At 46.2% G+C, this 21843-nt stretch overlaps 1 protein-coding gene across 5 annotated transcripts in view; it reads left to right on the top strand.

Moving 5' to 3' along the window:
• The first annotated feature begins 2238 nt into the window (after positions 1-2238).
• Positions 2239-21843, top strand: part of SIN3A (SIN3 transcription regulator family member A) — a 74450-nt gene continuing 54845 nt past the window's right edge. The window contains exon 1 of one of the 5 annotated variants that reach the window (XM_047863469.1): positions 2239-2261. The gene's annotated coding sequence lies outside the window, so the exon portion shown is untranslated. Of the gene's footprint in view, positions 2262-6356; positions 6646-9363; positions 9470-10723; positions 11009-21843 lie in introns of those variants that run through there. The other 4 variants (XM_047863470.1, XM_047863465.1, XM_047863468.1 and 1 more) reach the window with 4 other exon arrangements.

A 21843-nucleotide genomic window follows, 5' to 3' on the forward strand; every position in this document is an offset into this window, starting at 1 on the left:
GGCTCTACCACTCTGCCTCATCTGTGTCTACAGATGCATTCACACAGTAACTGTTATGCCTTCATCTAGGGTGGAACCTCTTGGGAAATAGAATAGAAATCTGAGATGGGGCTCCAGGCATCAGGGGGTCTCTGTTCTGAATTAGGAAAATTTGGTTCTCACCCTAGGGAACCCCCAGTCTGAAATGAACTTCAACCTCCATGGCCCTGCCAGGTGCTAGGCCTCCCACTGAATACACAGTCCTCACATCCTGGCCTTCCAGCCTCCACGCCCTTTCCTTCAATGATCTCATCAACCAAGTTACCTCCCAAATTCTAGTCCCCACTTCACCTGGGATGACCACTGCCCTTTCCAAATCAGTATTTCTTCCCATCTGTCCTCTCCCCTTAGTGGCAAGCTTCCCTCCCCAGCAGAAAACGCCCTTCCCTATGGACCCTGAGTGGAGGAAGAGTCCTTTGGGCCTTTCTACTTCAATTTCCATCCCCATTTCACAGGAGGGAAACAGCCCCAAAGGGGAAGAAGTACTTGCCTAAAGATATATCACCAGTCACTGGCCAGGCGAAGTCTAGAACCCAGATTATCCAACCGTTAGCCTCAAACTCTCCCACCTCTTCACACACCAGGCCACTAACTCCCTCCATCACCCATACTGAATTAGCCACTCAGGCCCCTTGAATCTCTCTCAAATACATCTCTCCTTTTTTATTCTTTTTGCTTCCTATTGCCACTGCTCTGGTCAAGTCCTCGTTACAGCTCACCTGAGTTATTGGGCAACCTAACTGGCATCAGGCCCCACTCTGCCCACAGGACTCTAACCCCTTCACATTCTGCACACCCCACATCGGCCACACTAACTTCCTTTCCTTGATGCCTCAGTCAATAGGTCTTTCTTGCTCACTCTGTGTGCTCTGACCCCAGGCTCAGCTCTGTTGAGCACAGATATGTAGGGTAGCTTCTTTCAACTTCTGGTTGAAAGTTAGGACAAACACTGCAAATGATTCAGGGAAGGATCTGAGTCAGAGCTTTTGACTTGAGGGCTTCTGAAAGTAGGCAGAGCTTTCTGCATTGGGTGGCTGGGAGAGAGAAAAGCAATTTTCCTTTGGCTCCATCACCTATGCATCCCCCCAGAAGATGTACCTCTGGTCTCCAAACCCAGTATTAACGACAGCCTTTGTGCTCTGCCTTCACTGCCTACAGGCACCTCTCACTCAACTATTCTCAGCCCCTGTCTAGCTACTGGGATGGTGACCATCTTAAACCATAGTTCTGGGCCTGCAGTCCTGGGACTGTGCTGCTTGGACATTGTGTTGTGCAAGTCTAAGAATTTTAACCAGGTATTAAAGTCTTCTGCTGTTTGCTTCCATCTTTTCAACCATGATTTTCACGACCACAGCCACACTCGAAGATCCTTAATAATGCCCTTTCTGCCCTTTGCTGAAAATTACCTGCCCCTTCATTTCTGCCTGATGAAAGCTCTAAGACCCTACGTGAGTGCCATCTCCTCCATGAAGACTGTCCCAGTTTTCCTCAACTGGATGAATCTCTCTGCTCTGAGTTCTTATAAATGTCTATTTATACATACATTTCTGCCTTGCCTTGCCTTACTTAGTTCTTGCCATAGCATCAACCTAGTAGCCTAGGTCTACTGTTGAAGGGTGTAGAGTGAGCATCTCATCCAGCCTCTGTAATTGCACTCAGAAGCAGATGCGGTATGAATGTGTCTGCCTCGCCCACGATAGGTGCTCAGAGAAGCGCCTGTTGCCTGAACGCCGGACTTCCTGCTTACACCATTCATTTTTAGGCAGCCGCCTAACAGAATGGGCCGGACAAGGTTAGGTTGCACAGCCAGGGGAGTCGGGGGACCTTCCAGCCAGTCGCTAGGGTGTCCCTACCAACCTCCCCCTACCCAGCTCCAAATGGGGTGTGAGTGTGAAGGAAGTGGGGCCGGGTAGCTCCGCTAGCTCCTCCTCCTAGTCCACCCTGCGGATCTCTGAGTCTCAGGTCCCCTTGCAGTCCTAGGGTCTCAAACTCGAAGTGGCGGTACCGGAGAGATAGGGGTCTCTGCCACGGATGCGCTTCGCACTCGCGGGTAGTTTAATTTATTTATTTATGTGTTTTTGGAGGGAGGGAGCGTTCAATGAAGGGGAAGAGGTGGAGCGAGGGGAGGAGGCGTGCCCAGGCTGACTGACGCTAGTGCTGGGGAGCCAATGGCCCGTGGGGGGCGTTCCCCCCCATTCAGGACTCCTCGCCTGGCTCGGAAGGTATGTTAAACAGCTGCTTTTAATTTGGTCTCCCCAATCTCAGGCGTTTGGGGGGCTAGCTCGTTGGCCTGTCGCTCTGGCCGGTCCGCCACGGTGCGGGCGCCGCGGGCCCCGGGACGGAGCTAGGGGAGGTTCGGAGTCCGGCGGCCGAGGGAGGCTCGGGGCAGGCCAGGAAGGAGAGCTCTTGGCGCCGCCCGCTCACCAGTGTGTGTGTTTCCAAGCCGGGCCGGATTCGTGGGGAGGGGGTCGGCCAGGCCTGGGGTCGCCAGTGCGCCGGCCGTGCTGCCTAGTTTATTTCACCGAGCAGTCGGTTTCGGTAGGTTTCGGCGGCGGACTGGGTAAAGGGGCGGGCAGGGGGAGATTTCCCCCCACCTCGCTCCTGGAATGCCTTAAAAAAACATATTGTAAAGAAGAAAATAGGGGATATTCCGTACACCGATGGGAACTGAGCCCGGGCTGCGGCGCGCGGGCTCGGCAGGGGGCGGCGGCCTGAGCCCGGCGGGCCAGGCCCACTGAGCCCGCGGCGCCGGGAGTTGGTCGAGAGCTGGAGTTAGCGAGCCAGCCGGAGCCCGCGGCTTTCCCCGCTAACCATGCTGGGCGAGGGCGGCAGCCGCGGGGAGGGTTTTGTTTCGGTCCGCAAACTTGTAGGAGGGGGCGGTGGGCGCGATTCGGAAAGGCGCGGGCGCCGTGGGCCGCGGTTGTTATGGACTCTGGGGGCGGGGGCAACGCCGGACTTGCGGGAGGGGCGGCCGGGGGAGGAGGCCACCGGAAAGAGCCCCTGGCGCCTGGGCACTAGCCTCGCGTGTCGGTCTGTGTTCTCCGAACTCCCGGGCCGTGGCAGTAGAGCCAGCATTCGGCGCCGGAACCCACCAGGCCGCGAGCCCGCGCGGAACTCGGCCCGGGGGTGTGGAAAACCTCCAGGAACTCGGCGGCGGCTTCGACCCGCGGCCCCAGCTGATCCCCTTGCAAACATGGAGCTGCCTCCTTCCCCGCCCACCCCAAGGCGGTGGCGGCTCCCTTCCCCTCCCCCGGCCGTGCCGCTTGCCCGCGGATGGTGCGGGGGCGGGGGCGCGGGCGTGTGAGCGCGCCCACGAGGGGGTGGCCTGAAAGGGGCAGTGAAGGTCGGAAACTGGGAAAACAGTCTCCACGCTCGGAATCGGGAAAAGGAAATGCATCAGCGGGCGGGGAGGGGCGCGGGGGGCGCGCCTGTCAGCCGGGATGGCGGCCGCGGGCTGGAAGGCGGGGCGCCGGCGCTAACCGCCGGGGTCGGGCGGGGCGCAGCCGGGAGAGGAGGTGCCGGGGCCCGAGCCCACGGAGCGCCGGGCTGCCCCTGCCTCCACTCCTTGGCCTAGCCTGTTTACTATCTACTCCAGCCGCCGCTTGTGCAACCCGCCTGGAGGGGAGCTGAGGGGCGGGGCCTTTCCCTCTCTCTTCCACCCACCTCGGGCTCCTCCAGAGGGCCCGCCTTCTCTTGTCTTCCACTGGCTGGGCGAGACTCCCTTTTTGCCTTCTCGGTTCTCGACTGGATGACATTCTCTTGAGCTCCGCCTATCGGAGGCCGGGCTGGAGTTTAAGTTGCTAGGATTTTTTTTCCGTGAAGGGCGGAGGGAGGATTCCTGCGGCTTACGTGAGGCGCAAGGTCCCACCCCCACTCCTGATTGGTGAGACGGATAGTCCCGCCCCCTCCGGCAGGGTGAGCTAGGAGAGGGGGGAAGTCCACCCTCTGTTCTCCGCCCCCTCCCCTAGCCTGTGTGCGCGCTCGGCACATGTGTGAGTCCCGCCTTGCTCCTTCGAACTGTCCTCCCGCCCGGAAGTCCCGGGTTTGGAGTCCTTGGCAAGGGGCGGGGGGGGGGGGGGGGGGTGAGGAGGGCGGAGAAGGCACACAATGATTTCTCTAAAGCTGGAGATCTGGTAGCTTTGCGATGAAGTTGGTTTGACAGCATGAGTGGATTTGGAGGGGCCCGGCTCCAGGGGTCTGCAGAGGCTAGAAAGAGGGGTAGGATCTGGCCTTCCTGGCCAAATACTAAGTTCTGACCCTGAGGCTTGGCTATTCCCGCGCCTCTTGATTTCCCGGAGATCGCTCTGAGCTTAAGCTTGAGAACGCCGCGGACACTGGCAGCCTGTCCTTAGTTGGCTTTATGTAAATCTGAGCAACCTAAGATTGGCCTGGATGCCTTTAGGCAAGATCCAGGGCAGTTCATCTCCTGTTGACAAAGAAGTCGGGGGTGGCCCAATCCTCCTTAGATTCGAAGTAGTTCTTGAGATGCAGATGGGAGCGTCGTGTGGCACCCAGTTCCAAGGAGCAGGGGACGTCCTAGAGTGAAAGGTAACCCTCGAAAGTTCTGTAAAAGTGCCGCTTCTTCCTAACCTCCTAGAGGCTTGGCCCGAGGGTCGCTTCAGTTGGTGTGACTTATTTTTAGAGCTCCGACCTGCTACAGGGCTTGGATCTCATCTGTTAGTTACTCATGGAGTTCCCAGTTTACTGCCTTGTCCTTGCGATTCGAAGCCATCCTTAGAGTCAGGCCCACCTGTTGCCAGCGATGGTTTCTTTGCCATCTCCACTGGGTTGCGGAGGGAGGACAAGATAGGACCTGGGAATGGGTTCCCAGGGGCCTGCCACTTGGGGACTGACACGGCTCTCTTGGGGGAGTAGCCTTTTTTGCTAGAGAGCGGGAAAACTCTAGTCCCGCCCCCTCCTTTCCTGGCGCTCCTTGAGCGCCCCCCAAAGCAGGTCCAGCGACCGTTCTCCGCCCGATTTTGGTAAAATAAATAAAAGCAAGTTAGACGTTGCAAGCACCTTTTGTGTTTGAAGCATTATAATGTACACAGAGACGGCCTAGGAACTTCCATTAATCCTCGTTGGCCAAAGGAGTAAGGTGAACAGTCGTTCTTATCTTTTGTCACTAACTCTGGAATTTTTATTCTTTCTATGAAGTGTGGGGTGAAGGTTCATTTATGTCGTGGGCTGTTTGGTCTCCTTCAGTTCGAGTCCGAATGTGCCTACAAGATCTACCCCGGAGATCGCAAATGCCTTACACCTCACGCTCCGCCTTCCGGAGGCTTGCCAGGGCGGTGGCTGTTAGGGCCCTGCCTTCATTTTGATTATCCCCGCCCTCTTAGAACTGCATACTGAAGTTTAGGGATTGTCGGTGTTAGAAGTGTGCAGCCACCCCAACTGCGGGCTGGCAACCACTGGGGCGATTTTTCGGCTTTGGTCTCCAGCGCTTAATTCTGTACGTACTGAAAGCTGTACGGATCCGGTTGCTCCGGATATTTGTGTTTACAAGGAGGCAGCGTGCGGAAATGTAAATTGTAAAGAAAGAATTCGATAGGATGAGGTTCTTTCTTTCTCTCTCTCTCTCTTTTTTTTTTTTTTTTTTTTTTTTGGTAAGGGGGTCCTCCACGGTGGTAGTGCTCTGCCTCTCCCTTTCAAGTCCCAGGGCATGGGATCCCGGCCGCTGAGCTCCGCGCCCCCTCCTGTTTCGGGCCCTGGAACTCTCTGCACTTCAGTCTCTAGTGTAAACATTCCACAAAAGGACTGCTAAGGTTCAGCCTCCTAGCGCGGGGCGGAGTCAACTCCTTCCTAGACGGACGTCCTGGCCAATGGAGGCTGCTACCGGCGCCGAGATATCCAATCAGATAGTTGGGGGCGGGGCCTGTCTCACTTACGGACATTTTACCCCACATCGGTTACTTACCTTCCTGGGGCAGCGAGAGAGCCAGGGGTAGCCTTCCAATGCGATGACCGGCGAGGGCGGGAGCCGACTTGTTGGGCCTGTGGCTGAGCCCGCACGGGGCGGGATGTGTGGAGTCCTCCAATGAGACGTGAAGAGCTCCCCTGCTTCCTCCAATAGTGTTGAGGCTTGGGGGTGGGATTCAGCAATTCGTCTCCAATAGGCGGGGTTGAGTTAGGGAAGCTCCCCGCCAATAGGGGCGTGGAGAAGGTGAGCGGCTCCCCCCCCTTCCCAGCAGAGGGGGAAGGGGCGGGCAGCCGGCAAGCAGGGTGCTGGGATTGGTTAAGTCTTTGACGGGCGGATAATGCGGCCTGTGGTGGAGCGAAGTTGAGTCTTCCCTCTGCGGGGCGGGCCGGGGGAGTGGGCGGGATTTCCCGGGTAACAGAGAAGCGGCCGCGGCGGTAGAGGCGGCGGAGACGGTTTCTCCATCTTTCCCCCCCTCCCCTTCCCCCCTCGGAGTTTCCCTCCCTCCCTCCCTCCCTCCTTCCCAGTCTGGGCACCGGGGCCTGTGACCGTTTCGTTAGCGGAGAGGAGGCTGCCAGTCCGCTTCGGCGGGCCTGTGCCCTGCTCCGTTCTCGGGGCCTCCCTGCTGAGCCCAAGGCTCACGCCGAGAGGGACACGCAGTGAGGAGCGGCCGAAGCAGCTTTGCGGTGAGAGCACGCCGGGCCGGGGTCGGGGCGGGGAGCCTAGTGGCGGGTAACACCGGACTCGAGGGTGTGTATTTTTAGGGGGGGCTGACCTCCTCGGCTTCCCGTAGAGCAGGCGGGCGGGAGGTGTGTGGATGTGTGAGGGGGGTGGGGGGCGGAGCGGGGTAGATCTTCGTGCGGGAGGGGGAGGAGAGCGTAGTCCCGGTGCGCGCGGAGGGGGCGGGCTCTCGCGCCGCCGCTCAGGGGCGGGGCCGGCGCGCGCGTGCGATTGTGGAGAAAGGGGCGGAGCCGGCCCTGGCTAAGTGCTGTTTGCGGTCGACCACCCCTCCTGTCCTCCCGAGGTGGGCGGGGCCTCGGCTGGGCAGCCGCGCTCTGGCATGCTGGGGTTGGGGGACGGGCAAGGGGTCTCCCGCGTGTGGCTTCGGGGCGCGGCAGGGAGGGGCGTGAAGTCTGCTTTCCTCCGCCTTCTCGGGATCCGGTTGGCCGGAGGGGCCGTACAGAGCCGTGATGCCACTCCTCCTGGCCGTCTCCCCCTCCCCCCGGTTTCCGCCTCCTTGGCAAATGAGGCGGGGTTCGGGAAAGCCCGCTGTCCGGTCGGGCTGGGAGTCGCGGCGCCCAGATCTGCCCCGCCCTACGTCTCCGTGGGGTGGGAGGGGCTCCCGCCGACTCTGAGCTGCGGAGGTGTCAGGACTTACTCTTGTGGCTCGGCCATGCCTTTTGCCTAGGGCAGAAGGGCCTGTGCCAGAGCTGTTGTCTCTGCTTAGTTCCATGCAGCGTAGATGGCAGCATGCAGCCTTGGAGGGTGGGAGCATGGTCACCGCCACTCCCCCCGGATTGTAATTATTGGGGCGCGGTGCTCAAGGTCCTTTCGTTGGAGTCTGCGGTGGAGTGGCTGCTCCTGCTGTGACCATGCTTCCGCAGCGGTGATGGTGGGGGGAGGGGCGGAGAGTTAGCAGAGACTAGAAATGTGGCCGGGGACAACCTTTCTTGGAGTTCCCTTGAATGTTCAGTTACTGTGGCTGTACGGGGCGGGGTTTCCTTGGAGCCAATAGGGTGGTGGGTAGTTAGACTTGGCCACTGTTTAGGTGCCTTAGGACTTCAAACCGAGTTAGCCAGAAGTCTTAACAAGGCTGAAATTTAGAAAAGGGAGGGTTGGGTTTACATTTTACTATTTAAAATGACCTGTTTATAAAAGATAGTAGTTTAAAAAAACCCTCAGACTGAATAAAATACTCTGATTTCTTCGATTCTTGCATTTTTGAATGTTTTCATTGTACAGATGGTTCTGCTATGTAAGCTTAATTTCACAAAGAAATAAGTTGCAATTTAGGTAACTATAGGTGTTCTTAAAAAATCTCTTCTGGCTTTAATGCAATTCTGTTAGAACATCTAGATCACTTTCTGTTTATATTCTATAAAATACAGTGCTCTTGTCCTGTTTTATTACAGAGAGGGTGTAGTCGAGGACTAGTGTAGCTTTGTGTATGTGACTTTGGTAGCAGTGCTCTCCGACCTGTATTGGGGAGTTGCCCTAGGGCATTTCATTTTTAATGAACTATTTTAATTTTACATTAAGTTTTTGCTCTGACTTGGTACATTCTCTTTTCTTAAGAGAAATTACTTAACGTATTTTTTATATTTTTCATGAGAAAATAAAAATGGAAGGAATATGTATTTATGGACTAATATCTGAGCAAGCCCTCTGGCTGATAATCTGAACTGAAGTTAAACTCTGGATTTGTGCTTTGCTCATTTGGGACTGAGAGCTTGGCCCTGTGCTATACGCATGTGAAGAGAGTCTCAATTTCAGTTAAGGCAGTAGCAATGGCAAAGGTAGCTTTTCCATTTGAGTAATGGTGACTGTATTAGAATTGCTGTGGAGACAAAAAAACCTGGGTTTTTTTTTCTGGTGCATAAACTGACAAAGATATGGAAGGCAGTGGAGAATTTACCATGGAGGAAGGTTTGGTCAACATAGTTGTTTCCACCATTTGTGATGTTGTCTGTTGGGAAACATGGGAGACCTAATTCATGCCTTTAAAGAATATGTTGTCTGTTGGTGCACCAGGATCGGAAGTCCCACGATGACTGTAAGGATTCAAGTAAGAACCTGGATATACTATGTATGTTAGGAAAGTTTTCGTAAATGCTTCTTATCTCTTCAAATATCTGAGATATATATGTGTATGTATGTGTGTGTGTATATATATATATATGTATATATATATATATATATATATGTGTGTGTGTGTGTGTATATATATATAATCTCCACACCTTATAGGTTTGCCAGAGTTAAAGACCCCAGATAGATTGTTGGCATTTTGTAATTAAGAAGATTTCACTTAAAGAGTAAGATTTTTTTTCTTTTTTTTAAGGAAAGAGGTATGTAGTAATTTGATAAGATTCCTGGCAAAACATAGTCCTGTTGACATCTTCATCTTCAGCGCAAACGATAACTGGAGATCTTTGCAAAGCAGATGTTAATGGCTGCGAATTTTAGTCGGAATTAAAAGATTACGTCCATGGCGTTCAGTAATCTAGTGAAGTGCTTTAAAGGGCTTTCTCACTCTTCTGAATAATGCCATTATTAAGAGTTTGTTAAGCTTTACTTTCTGTCGATTCTTCTAAAAATGAAAGTTAACATGCTTTTAAAAACTATATCTTCTGTCTCCTTGAGTTATAACTTTCATTTATTGAGCCCTTATTATGTCCCAGGTGCGGAGTTGGATACTGTTCATTTATTAATCCACTTACTCTTCATAACCCTGTCTAGTGGGTACTATGGAATCCATGTTTTAAAGATCCAGAAACAGTGACACAGAGAGTAAGTAGCTACACTAGGGTGTGAATCCTGGTGTTCTGGTTCCAGAGTCCATGTTCTTAACTCTGTGTCTCATCTAAGGATAGTAAACAGAAGGAGCAGTGTGCTTTTAAAAACAATTGTGGTAAAATATATATAACAAAACTTACCATTTTAACCATTTTTTAAATTTATTTTACTTTTTTTAAATATTTATTTTTGAGAGAGCACAATTGGGAGAGGGGCAGAAGTGGGGAGGGACAAAGATCTGAAGTGGGCTCTGTACTGACAGCAGTGAGCCCTGTGTGGGGCTCGAACTGATGACTGTGAGAACATGACCTGAGCCGAAGTCGGACGCTCGAACAACTGAGCCACCCAGGTGCCCCCATTTTAACCATTTTTAAGTGTACAATTCAGTGGCATTCAGTACACTCACTTTGTTGTGCAGCCATTGCCACCATCTGTCTCCAGAACTTTTTCATCTTCCCAAACTGAAACTCTACCCATTAAACAATAGGCCCTTTAAATCTCTATCCAGCCCCTAGCAACAACCTGTGTGTTTGACTACTCTAGGTATCTTATGTAAGTGGAATCATGCCATATTTGTCCTTTTGTGTCTGGCTTATTTAACTTAGAATGATGTCTTCAGGGTTCACTCATGTTGCAGCATGTGTCAGACTTACTTTCCTTTTTAATGGTGTGTAATATTCCATTACATGTATGTATCTTTTGTTTTATTCATGTGTCCGTGGACATTTGGGTTGTTTCCATCTACTGGCTATTGTGAATAATGCTGCGATGAACATGGGAGTATAAATACCTCTCCAAGTACCTGCTTTGAATTTTTTTGGATATATACCCAGAAATGGAATTACTAGATCATATGGTAATTCTGTTTAATTTTTTAAGGAACCAGCAGTGTGCTTTTTCCCTCAACAGGGAAAAAATTGGGACTCAGATTCTAAAGGGAAATAGAGTCAACACCCGTTTATTGACCACCTTCTTAAACAGCTCTGGGCTGACACAGGAAGAGTTTGTCCCGGAAAAGTTTATGTTCTTAGAAGGAAAGGCAAATATACACATGGTAAATTTTACTACATATTAGTTTAGGTTGAGTGCCATAAGAGTCAAGTACAAAGAGCTGAAAGGAATTCAGAGGAAGGAGAGCCTGCCTTAGGGGTGGAGGAAGAGAGGACACTGAATGAGCAACAGGAGGGTGAAGTCTGAAATCATAGATCCAGTTGAATTGGTTGTTGAATGAATGGCCTTAGACATCTCAGAGTACTCCCAGAAAGTGCTTTGGGGGTGTTAGAAGGGGTGGCATTATGTTGAAATTAGCACATGAATTGTAGTCTCTTCCAGAGTTTGTGAATCCTGTTCTCTTCAGTTTGCAGACCTGATTGCTTCTGCTGCTTTGGGAGGTATTTAAGAATGATAGTGAAGAAATTATGGACTTGGCACATGTGTTACTGCTACCCTGTCAAGCTCAAGATATATTAATATGGTCAACTGTTGTTTCCTAATACTTTTCCTTCACATGTCTTCTTGTTTCTACTTCAATAAGTGAGTAGTAGAAGTAATGTCTTAAGGATTTTTATCTTGTTACAGATTTAGTAAATAATTCTGGATGTTTGTCTTTTGTTGAGGATAAGATTAGCCAACAGCATACTTGGGTAGTCTGTCATTCTGTCATTTATTACGTCTATTCTTTTCCAGTATTTCAAGGAATTTTGTTTTCATGCCATCTCTCTTTCTTTCCTTCCTTCCTTCCTTCCTTCCTTCCTTCCTTCTTTCTTTCTTTCAAGAGAGAGTATGTGTGCATAAGTGGAGGAGAGGGGCAGAGAGGGAAGGAGAGAGAATCCCAAGCAGGCTCCATACTCAGCATGGAGCCCAGTGCATACAGCTCAGTTCCACGACCCTGGGACCATGATCCCAGCGGAAATCAAGGGTCCAAGAGTCCGATCGATGCTCAAATGACTGAGCCACCCAGTTGGCCCTCTTTTTAAATATGAATTCTAATTATCTTTAGAAAATTAACCTTTTTTTTCTTTTTAAATGTTTATTTATTTTTGAGAGGCGGAGGAGGGGCGCAGAGAGAGGGGGACAGAATCCCAAGCAGGTTCTGTGCTGTCACCACAGAGCCCAATGTGGGGCTCAAACTCATGAACTGTGAGATCATGACCTGAGCTAAGATCAAGAGTTGGCATTTAACCGACTGCGCCACCCAGGTGCCCCAACAGGTACCTGTCTTGTCTTTTAACAAGACATTAAAAATACCAAAAAACCTTGGCTTCCTTTAATTCTGTAATTTTCTTTTTGGTCCTTTTTCTCCAAAAGACGTACCTAGTGTGATTCATTGTCATTCATAACCAAGTGCATAGAGGTTTTTGTTCTTAAACATTTGTGGGGCAACTAACTGGCTTTCCTCAGCGAGAGCTGCGCCAATAACAGTCCATCTAGACTGGAACTTAACTTTTTGTGGTGGCCTCAGTGCCTAGGATAAGATTGGTACACAGTAGGTGATAAAAAGTATACAAACTGAACTCTAAAATTTTTTTTTTTTTTAACATTTATTTATTTTTGAGACAGAGAGAGTCAGAGCATGAACAGGGGAGGGTCAGAGAGAGGGAGACACAGAATCCGAAACAGGCTCCAGGCTCTGAGCTGTCAGCACAGAGCCCGATGCGGGGCTTGAACTCACGGAGTGCGAGATCATGACCTGAGCTGAAGTCGGACACTTAACCGACTGAGCCACCCAGGCGCCCCTACAAACTGAACTCTAATTGCATTTTAAAGTTTGTTAACTAGAGGCTACTTCTGTTTAGTTGCAATTGGCTTCAAAGTTAGGCATTTATGAGTAGCAGTTTCTAAGTCAAACCTCTCTTTTTTGCCCCTCCCTTCTTTTGCTTTCCTGTTACCCACGACTTTCTGTCTTGTGTGTCTGCGTGTTATTTGTGCTTAGAGCATCATGGCTGAGGGCACTTCTTCCGTCCTCCAGGGCGAGGCTTGCTGACTTGTGGGCTATTGAAGGATATACAGGCCCATAATCCCTAACCTGCAGCTCTGAAATGCAAGAATTTTTGTTTTGGTTTTTGATAAATTTGGTTCCACAACTAAATAAACTTGGTTCCACAACTAATTAAGGGCCACAACCTGGTTTAGGCTGTCATACTTGGTGCAGAAATCTGAATGCACTTAATTAAGGAGAATTACCTTCCTAAAATCCAAACCATGCTGGTACCTCCCAAATTTCTTTAACTGGGGACCTCTCCCCTGTACTATAGATAAGCATAACCAGCGGCCCACTTCATATTTCCTCTTGGATATTTAATAGGCATCACGACTTCTCTTTCTCTGTCTTTTTCATATTTGGTCTTCAACAATCCCCCTATTTGCTCTGTATTGATCATGTAATGCCACCACCACTACCACCCTACTCCCAGCTATGGCAGTAAATGCAACTACATCTCTAGCTTGAATTATTTCAGTTACCTTAATTGTTCTCTCTTGCTTAGTTATTGCCTCTCTTCAGTCTGGTCTTAGCACAGCAATCCAAGTGAGTCTTTTATTTATTTACTTTTTAAAGTTTATTTATTTATTTTTTTCTTTTGAGAGAGAATGTAAGCAGGGGAGGGGAGGGGAGGGGGGAGAGAGAGAGAGAGAGAGAGAGCGAGAGAAAGAGAATCCCAAGGAGGCTCCGTACTGTCAGCTCAGAGTTGGACTGGGGGCTCGAAATAACGAACCGTGAGATCATGACCTGAGTGGAAGAGTTGGACACTTAACCAACTGAGCCACCAGGTGCTCCCCAAGTGAGTCTTTTAAAACTTCTTTTAACTCAGACTATGACATTTTTCTGCTTCAGAGCCACCAATGGCTTCCCATTTCAGTCTGATTATTAAGCTCGAGTCCTTATGACCTCTGAGAACAAATACATATGCTCCCTACCTACTGTCCTCCCCACCGCCCATTACCTCTCTGATTCATTTGCTACCAGTCTGTCTTTCCTCCATTCTGCTCCGGTTACACAGCCTTTTTGCTGTTCTTGGAAACTATCAAGCACATGTATGCATCAGGGTCTTTGCATTTCCTGTTCCTTCCACATACAATGCTTCCTCGCAGATTTCTACATGGCTAGGTCTTCACTTCCTTTACTCAAAAGTTACCTTATCAGTGAGGTATTCTTTGGTCATTTGTATGTAAAATTTCAAAAACCCTTCTCTTCTTTTTCTTCTTAGTGCTTGCCACTGTCTAGTATTCTGAGCACTTGGTATATTGTCTTTTCTGCCACTAAAATATAAATTTTGTGAGGGAGGAGATTTTTGTTTGGTTTACTGCTATATCCCCAGCCTCTAGAGCAACACCTGACACATAGTATGTACTCAAATATTAGAGGGTGCATGCATGAATGAATGAGTGAATGATTTGATTTCCACCATAGACAAGACCGTATGCTATGCACAGTGGAGGATACAAAGCTGGTTAAAAGTGTATATGTGCCCGTGCTTGTGTGGGGGCACACCTATAGCTAATAGGATAAAGGAAGGATGAGGTAAGTGACACATCTACCTACCCCTACTTATCCCTTTAACTGTCTCCAGTCCTATTCTTTACAGTGCTTCCTTTTTTTTTTTTTTTTAATGTTTATTTGTTTTTGAGAAGGAGAGAGAGCACAAGGGGCAGATAGAGGGGGAGGCACAGAATCTGAAACAGGCTCTGAGCTGTTAGCACAGAGCCTGACGTGGGGCCCGAACCCATGAACCGTGAGAATATGACCTGAGCCACAGTTGGACACTTAACCAGTTGAGCCACCTAGGTGCCCCTGCAATGCTTTCTTTAGCTAGTTACCTTCTGTTAAACTCAGTCTGTTGTTTTATACCATTCTCAGCTAATTTATACAAAACTTGTCACATAAACTAAATGTGTCCTTTAGAACAGAGACACAGGATGATTTCCTTCTTTCATATTCTACTGTTAATGCTTAAACTTTTTTAAACTTTTTATTTTGAAATAATTTTAGACTTCAAAAGAAGTTGCAAAAGTAATACAAAGAATTGTCGTATGGGGTGCCTTGGCGGCTCAGCCCATTAAGTGTCTTGAACTTTGGTTAGGTCATGATGTCACAGCTTTTGAGTTTGAGCCCCACGTTGGGCTCTGTGCTGACAGCTGAGCTCCTGGACTCTGCTTCAGATTCTGTCTCCATCTCTCTCTGCCCTTCCCCTGCTCATTCTCATTCTCTCTCTCTCTCAAAAATAAATAAGCACTAAAAAAAAAAAAAAAAAAGTTGTTATGTATCGTTCATCCAGATCTCCCTAATGCATCTTACAAAACTAGTACAGTGAGTTAGATCAAAAAGTTAACATTGATGCAGTTTTTAATACATTTTGAGTTGAACTAAAGTTTCCTGGTCATTTTTTGCCTACAGAATCTGTCTGTCTGTCTGTCTGTCTCTCAAAAATAAAATAAACATTAAAAAAATTAAAAATATGTATTTATATTTGAGAGAGAGAGTGCAAGTGGTGGGGGTGGGGGGAGGGCAGAGAGAGAGGGAGACACAGAATCCGAAACAGGCTCCAGGCTCTGGGCTGTCAGCACAGAGCCCAACATGGGGCTTGAATTCACAAACCATGAGATAATGACCTGAGCCGAAGTCAGATGCTTAAGCAACGTAGCTACCCAGGTGCCCCTTTGAGTTTCTTTTTGAGCAGTGCTAACTGCTTGTAAAGGTTTATATTTCATGACTTTTATTCTTTATTATATAGGTCTTTAAAAGAAGAAAGAGAGGGGTACCTGGGTGGCTCCGTTGGTTGGGCATCCAGCTTCAGCTCAGGTCATGGTCTCATGGTTCCTGGTTTGTGTTGAGCTTTGTGCTGACAGCTCAGAGCCTGGAACCTGCTTCAGATTCTGTGTTTCCCTCTCTCTCTGCCCCTCCCTGTTAATGCTCTGTCTCTCTCTCCAAAAGTGAATAAACATCAACATAAGCAAACAAACAGAATTTACTTACTTTCTTTTTAATGTAATAAACTCATTTTAGCTATTACCATTTATAATTCCAACCTATATTATGGGATCTTAATGATCTTCATTTTTCTATAGCTTGAAACATTTTGGTATTACATCATCTTAGGAAGTATTTCATCATTGCTCATCAGATATTCCTAACTATGCTTAAAAAGACTAAGGGGCGCCTGGGTGGCTCAGTCAGTTGGGCCTCTGACTTCAGCTCGGGTCATGATCTTGCGCTCTGAGTTCAAGCCCCATGTCAGGCTCTGTGCTAACAGCTCAGAGCCTGGAGCCTGCTTCGGATTCTATGTCTCTCTGCCTCTCGTTCTCTCTCTCTCTCTCAAAAATAAATAAACCTTAAAAGTTAAAAAAAAAAAAAGATTAAAATGATAAGAAAAGGGAAGACTGATAGCATTGCCTAGAAAGATAATGCAGTGGTAAAATAAATCATCACTATTACACTTCAGTTTTCTTACTGCTCTGCCTGAAGCATTACAGCATCTTTCAAGAAAGTCTACAAGAATTGGGAGATGCCATCTTAAACATTCTGTAAGATGTTAGCATTTGGAGAATCTGAGTGAAGGATATATGACCATTTCTTATACTATTTACAACTTTTTAAAGCTTTTGGTAAATATATTTGGTAGTTCAGAATTTTTCCCCCCCTGTAATGGCAAAGAGAGGAAAACTAACAGAGGAAGATATTACGCAGCAACTGGAGGAGCTAGTGGATAGATACAGTCCAGCAGACAGCAGGCTAGACTGGGATGATGATGGTGAAATTGATTGGGAGCCAGTTTGCAAACTGCGTAGTCTTTAGATGACAATATGATGAATTTTCTCAGACTGAAGACCTTATGAGTGCACAATGTATTTTTGAGGGGGGGGGATAAATAATGATGTCCTCATCCAGGTAGTTCAGCAGGAAGGACTTTGAAACACAGCATTTCAACATGAATCAAAGCTATTTCAGTCTGCTTAAAGGGTATACAAGTGTATTCTTCTAGGATGTTCATGCACCAAAACTAACTTGTAAGTGGACACATGCTAAAGGCAGGTGTACAGAGGTGATTGGAAGGAAACAGGATATAGAAATGAAAACACATCATTGGATTGAGCATTAAAATTTTTTTTTTTAATTTATTTTAAAGAGAGAGAGGTGTGGGGAGAAGGGGCAGAGAGAGAGGGAAAGAGAATCCCAAGCAGGCTCCGCACCGTCAGTGCAGAGCTCAGTGCAGGGCTCAGACTCATGAACCATGAGATCATGACCCGAGCCAAAATTGAGAGTTAGACATTTAACCAACTGAGCCACCCAGGTGCCCTTTTTTTTTTTTTTTTTAATGTTTATTTATTTTGAGAGAGAGAGAGAAAGGGAATCCCAAGCAGAGTCCACACTGTCAGCGCAGAGCCCAGCATGGGGCTTGAACTCATGAACTGTGAGGACCTGAGCTGAAATCAAGAGTCCAGTGCTTAACCAACTGAGCCACCCAGGCACCTCTGGATTGATCATTCTAATTGGTATTTAGTAGCCTAAAACTGAGAATGCTTGCAGTTATGGAACAAAAAACATGATTGTCCCCTCTTCAACAAAATTAAAAATTAATTTTCAAAGTATTATGTTTGGTGATGAAAGAAAAAAGATGTCATTCTGTAGCATTAGTGATGATAAGCTAGAACTTTATTAGAGATGTATCTGGAATTAAAATTTACAGATTTACAGAATGACTGTGTTCCAACTTCATGCATGATAGTTGATGACTAATCAGTTGCACTTTAAAGGATATTGCCTAGTTGAGATATTTATATCTTCAAAACCAGGAAAATAGGTAATAAAAATTTGGATTTGCTATTTAAATTCTTACTGAGGTTTCTAATAAAGTTGCTTTTCATTCAAATGGTAAATGATACGTTTTTTCTGATACAACCAAGGGTTCAAGGTGAATCACATGTCATAAAAGCAAGGATATCTTTTGCACAACCAAGATGACTATCCTGAGCTACCTTGGTAAAAATTGTCATACCACAGTATGACATAATTCCGCCAAAGCTCATAAAAGGTATGTGCCAAATGATGTTGTCATTAATTAGATCCAGGTTTCTCAATTTGGCACTATTAATATTTTGGCCGAATAATTCTTTGTTGTGGAGGGTTATCCTGTGCATTGTAGCATGTTTGGGAATTCATGAGATGCCTTAACTGTGACAACCAAAAATGTCTTCTGACATTGCCAAATGTGCCCCAGGGGCAAACTCTCCTGGTTGAGGCCCACATCATTAGAAGAAGAATGTAAGACTGAGTTTGGGGAGGCTTGGGTATTAGATGTGTAGTGTGTTAAGAATGGGTTGTTGGGGTGCCTGAGTGGCTCAGTCAGTTGAGTGTCCGACTTCGGCTCAGGTCATGATCTTGCGGTCTGTGAGTTCAAGCCCCACCTCGGGCTCTGTGCTGACAGCTCGGAGCCTGAAGCCTGCTTCAGATTCTGTGTCTCCCTCTCTCTCTGCCCCTCCCCACTCATGCTATGTCTTTCTCTCTCTCTCTCTGTCAAAAATAAATAAACATTAAAAAAAAAATTAAAAAAAAAATGATGGGTTGTTAATTTCTGTGTAAAATGGGAAATCTAAATAGGTTGCCTTTTTCATTTATTCTGGGATACTTTTTATTTCCCAGCAGATTTAAATCCAGAACTGGATTCGGATAGGTTTTGAAGTAGACTATGGTGGGCAATCGCAGGAGATCGAAGAGTGTAATTACATTTCACTTTATGCTTTGATACAAATTTCTTTGCTTTTAAAAAGAAACTTTACATTTTTCCACAGCATTTATTGATGTAAATAAATTTTACATTTTAATGTGATTTTACGTGATGCTGACCATCAATAAGAGAATAATTTCAGAGGATTTTTTCATTATTACATAAATAAAGGAACTTAAAAATGTGTCTAATTCAAGATAACAATACAAAATTAAGAGACACTAAAGGGTCAACCATAAATTTAAAAATTTCAAAAAGAAAGTTTTGTATACTTAAAAGCCTCCGGAATAGGGTAGTTTGGTTTGTTCCATACACTTTCCTACTTTGAGCTTATCTTGGCTAAAATAATTCTGTTGTTTCTCTTTAAACTAATTTGTGAAATTTAATCTAAATGAAAAGATAAGATTCCTTTAAAGTTGGATTTTTCATTTGGATTTAAATAATCATGGAGAACTGTCTGGGTTTCTAGGAGGCCAACTTTTTACTGTGAATGAAGACATTTTTGGTTGTAGAACTGGAAAAATGTTTTTTTATTTTTATCATTCAGAAAGGGTTAGCTTTTACCTCTGCCTTTCTTAAATTTGTCTAAAATGTGACACATTCGCTCTCCCCAGTTGTTCTACCCTTTCCCAGAAGACTGCCTTGCAGTATCACAGTTACCCTGCTCTCCTTGCTTTATTTGGGTGTTACGATTTCTTTGCGGGATGATACGGAGCTATTCCCACTTTTTATTGTAACACATGGCCAGATGACTTTTTAGTGTTCTGCTGCCATTGTTTGTTCACATTGGTCTGTCTTCACTAGTTTCTATCTCTCAAAGTGCTTTTCCTTGTTTAAATTCTGTCTTCATAGACTGGAGTTCTGATAACAGTGTAAGCCCCAAATCTGGAACAGTTGGAGACCAAAGTGGCAGATGAAAATCATGTCAGCTGAAGCAGGGCTTGAAAGTAGCTTTGTGTCTGACTCTTGTGGCTCCATTATTGGCATTCAAATACTTTATAGTCTGGAATTTCACTGTCCCTCTCTGCAAGCAGGTTACTATTGTCTGTCCAGTATTTCTACTCCAGATTGGTCACGTATTCCAAGGAAAGTCTAGCCTCTTGCCGTGTGACCTTGAACAAATCACTTAATTTCTTTGCGAATCAGTTTCCTTCTAAATCGTGTTCTGGGTATACCCATCTGACAGGACTGTGGGGAGGAGCACAGTAACTTGTACCAGTCCTGTTTGGAAGACTTGGTTGTTGTGGGGCAGGGAAATCTGCCCTATTCAGTGCTGGTGCCCCAGCAGGAAGCAAAGGGTCTGGTACGTGTAGATTGTCAGGAATTATTTGTGGAATAAATTAATTGGCAAAGACTGTAAATGCTCTTTATACTTGTAAGTACCAAATTACTGCAATATTTTAATCTCATCCTGTATACCTGCTATGCCTCAATTCATCCTTAATTTTCAAGACATAACCAAATATTTACCTTCTCTGTAGAGTTGTTTTTTTTTTTTTCCGAGTATACACATGTCTACTCCTTTCCAAATTTGTAGTACTTACTTGTAGCACTTAGAGTTGGTTTGTATTGTTAGCCTTTTCTCCTAACATCGTATTAAGAACAATTTCAAATATACAGCAAAGTTGATAGAATTTTATAGGGAACACCCATGTACACACTGCTTAGATTTTACATTACTGTTTTTACAGTACTTACTTTGCCATATATCCATCTGTCCAGTCCTCCATCTATTAATCCAAACTAATTTCTTGATATATTTCAAAGTAAGTTTCAAACATTAGCACATTTTTACCTAATTACTGGAATATGCGTGTCCTTATCTAGAGTTTAGTATTTGTTTATAGCTTTTTCCTTCTGATGCGAAATTTGCAATAAAATGCACAAATCTTAAGAGTACATAGTGTGTGGGTGTTGAGATCACACTGTATATATTCTGTAGCTTGTTCTTTTCACTTAATAGTATGTTTTGGAGGGTTTTCTTTATAGAGGAACCCCAGTCTTTCTAATTGCTACATAGTTTTCCTAATATCAATGTATCAAGTTTATTCAGTTATTGATGGATATTTAGATTTTTCTTACTTTGCTCTAGTAAATATACTTGGCAGATGTATAAGATACTTAGAAGTAGAATTGCTAGGTGAGAGGGTATGCCCATTTTAAATTTAATGGTTTTTTTTAATGCTTATTTTTGAGAGAGAGAGAGAGAAACAGAGTGTGAGCTGGGGAGGGGCAGAGAGAGAGAGAGAGAGAGGGAGACACAGAACCCGAAGCAGGCGCCAGGCTCTGATCTGTCAGCACAGAGCCCAATGTGGGGCTTGAACTCACACCGTTAGAGCATGACCTGGGCCAAAGTTGGACACTTAACCGACTGGGCCACCCATGTGCCCCTGCCCATTTTAAATTTAATTTAAAAATTTAGTGAATGCCGCAAGTTGCCAACCAAACAGTCCAATTTTAAAACTTCTACCAGTAGTATTTCCCTATACCCTTACCCACACTCAGTATCATCATTTTCTTTTAATTTTTGCCTGTTGCTTTGGGGTAAGTTATCATTTTACTTTATATTTCTTTGATTACTAGTGAGGCTGTATGTGGTCTTCCCAACTAGTTTCTAAGCTTTTATAGGGCACCTAACACCTTCATGTATGCTCCCTGAATTTGCTAATTGAATAAATGAATGTTGCAAAAGCTTTCTTACTCTGTTGGGTTGAGGCTGAAAAAAAGGATGAATGAGCCTAGTGTGGGAGAGGTTAAAGAAAGCTGAAGTTGCTCAGTGCATGTGTGTCTTAAATAAGTAAAGGGACTCTTCCTCCTTTATTTCTTCTTCTGTGAGAGATAGGAGATAGTGAAGTGGGTAAGAATTCAGGCTCTGGAGGCAGATTTGGCAAATTGCTATTCCAGCTTTGCCTGTTAGCTGTGCAGCCTTGAGCAGTTTACTTAATCTTTGTATTTCAGTTTCTTCTTTCACAAAATAGAGAATAATAGCACCTTGCTTATAGGGTTGTGGGGATTATGATAATATTTGTAAACTGTGTAGAATGGTCCTTGGGTTTCATTATATGCTATTTTTTAAAGTTTATTTACTTTAGGAGAGAGAGAACATGAGCAGGGCAGGAGCAGAGAGAGGGGGAGAGAGAATCTCAAGCAGGCTCTGTGCTGTTGGTGCAGAGCCTGATGAGGAGCTTAGTTCTATGGCTGTGAGATCATGACCCAAACTGAAGCCAAGAATTGGACTCTTAACCGACTGAGCCACCCAGGCAATCCAGATATGCTATTATTATGTTAACTATTATTGTTATTCTTTCCCTCTGCATGGTCAGTATTTGAGTGTCTGTGAGAGGACTGTGGGCAATGCAGACAAAGTTGAAAGGACCCTACCTAGAAGAAGCTTATAGATGTTGGGAAAGCCCTGAGAAGAACAGACTGGATTCCCAGCCAGAATATTATTAGACTGTTTGTATCCTGTAGGAAAGAAAGGGTCCTTCCACAGAGGAATATTAACAAGGGACTCTGGAATCTCCTCAGTGTTAAGGATTGTTAGAGTCAGAAGAAATCTTAGAAATGATCTTTTCCAACCTTCTCATTTTGTAGTTGGAGAAACAAACTCACATGGAATGAGGAAGTTGTTGAAATGTACATAGCCCC

This window comes from Prionailurus viverrinus, chromosome B3 (genome assembly GCF_022837055.1).
Source record: "Prionailurus viverrinus isolate Anna chromosome B3, UM_Priviv_1.0, whole genome shotgun sequence".
In the NCBI taxonomy this organism is placed as follows: Eukaryota; Metazoa; Chordata; class Mammalia; order Carnivora; family Felidae; genus Prionailurus; species Prionailurus viverrinus.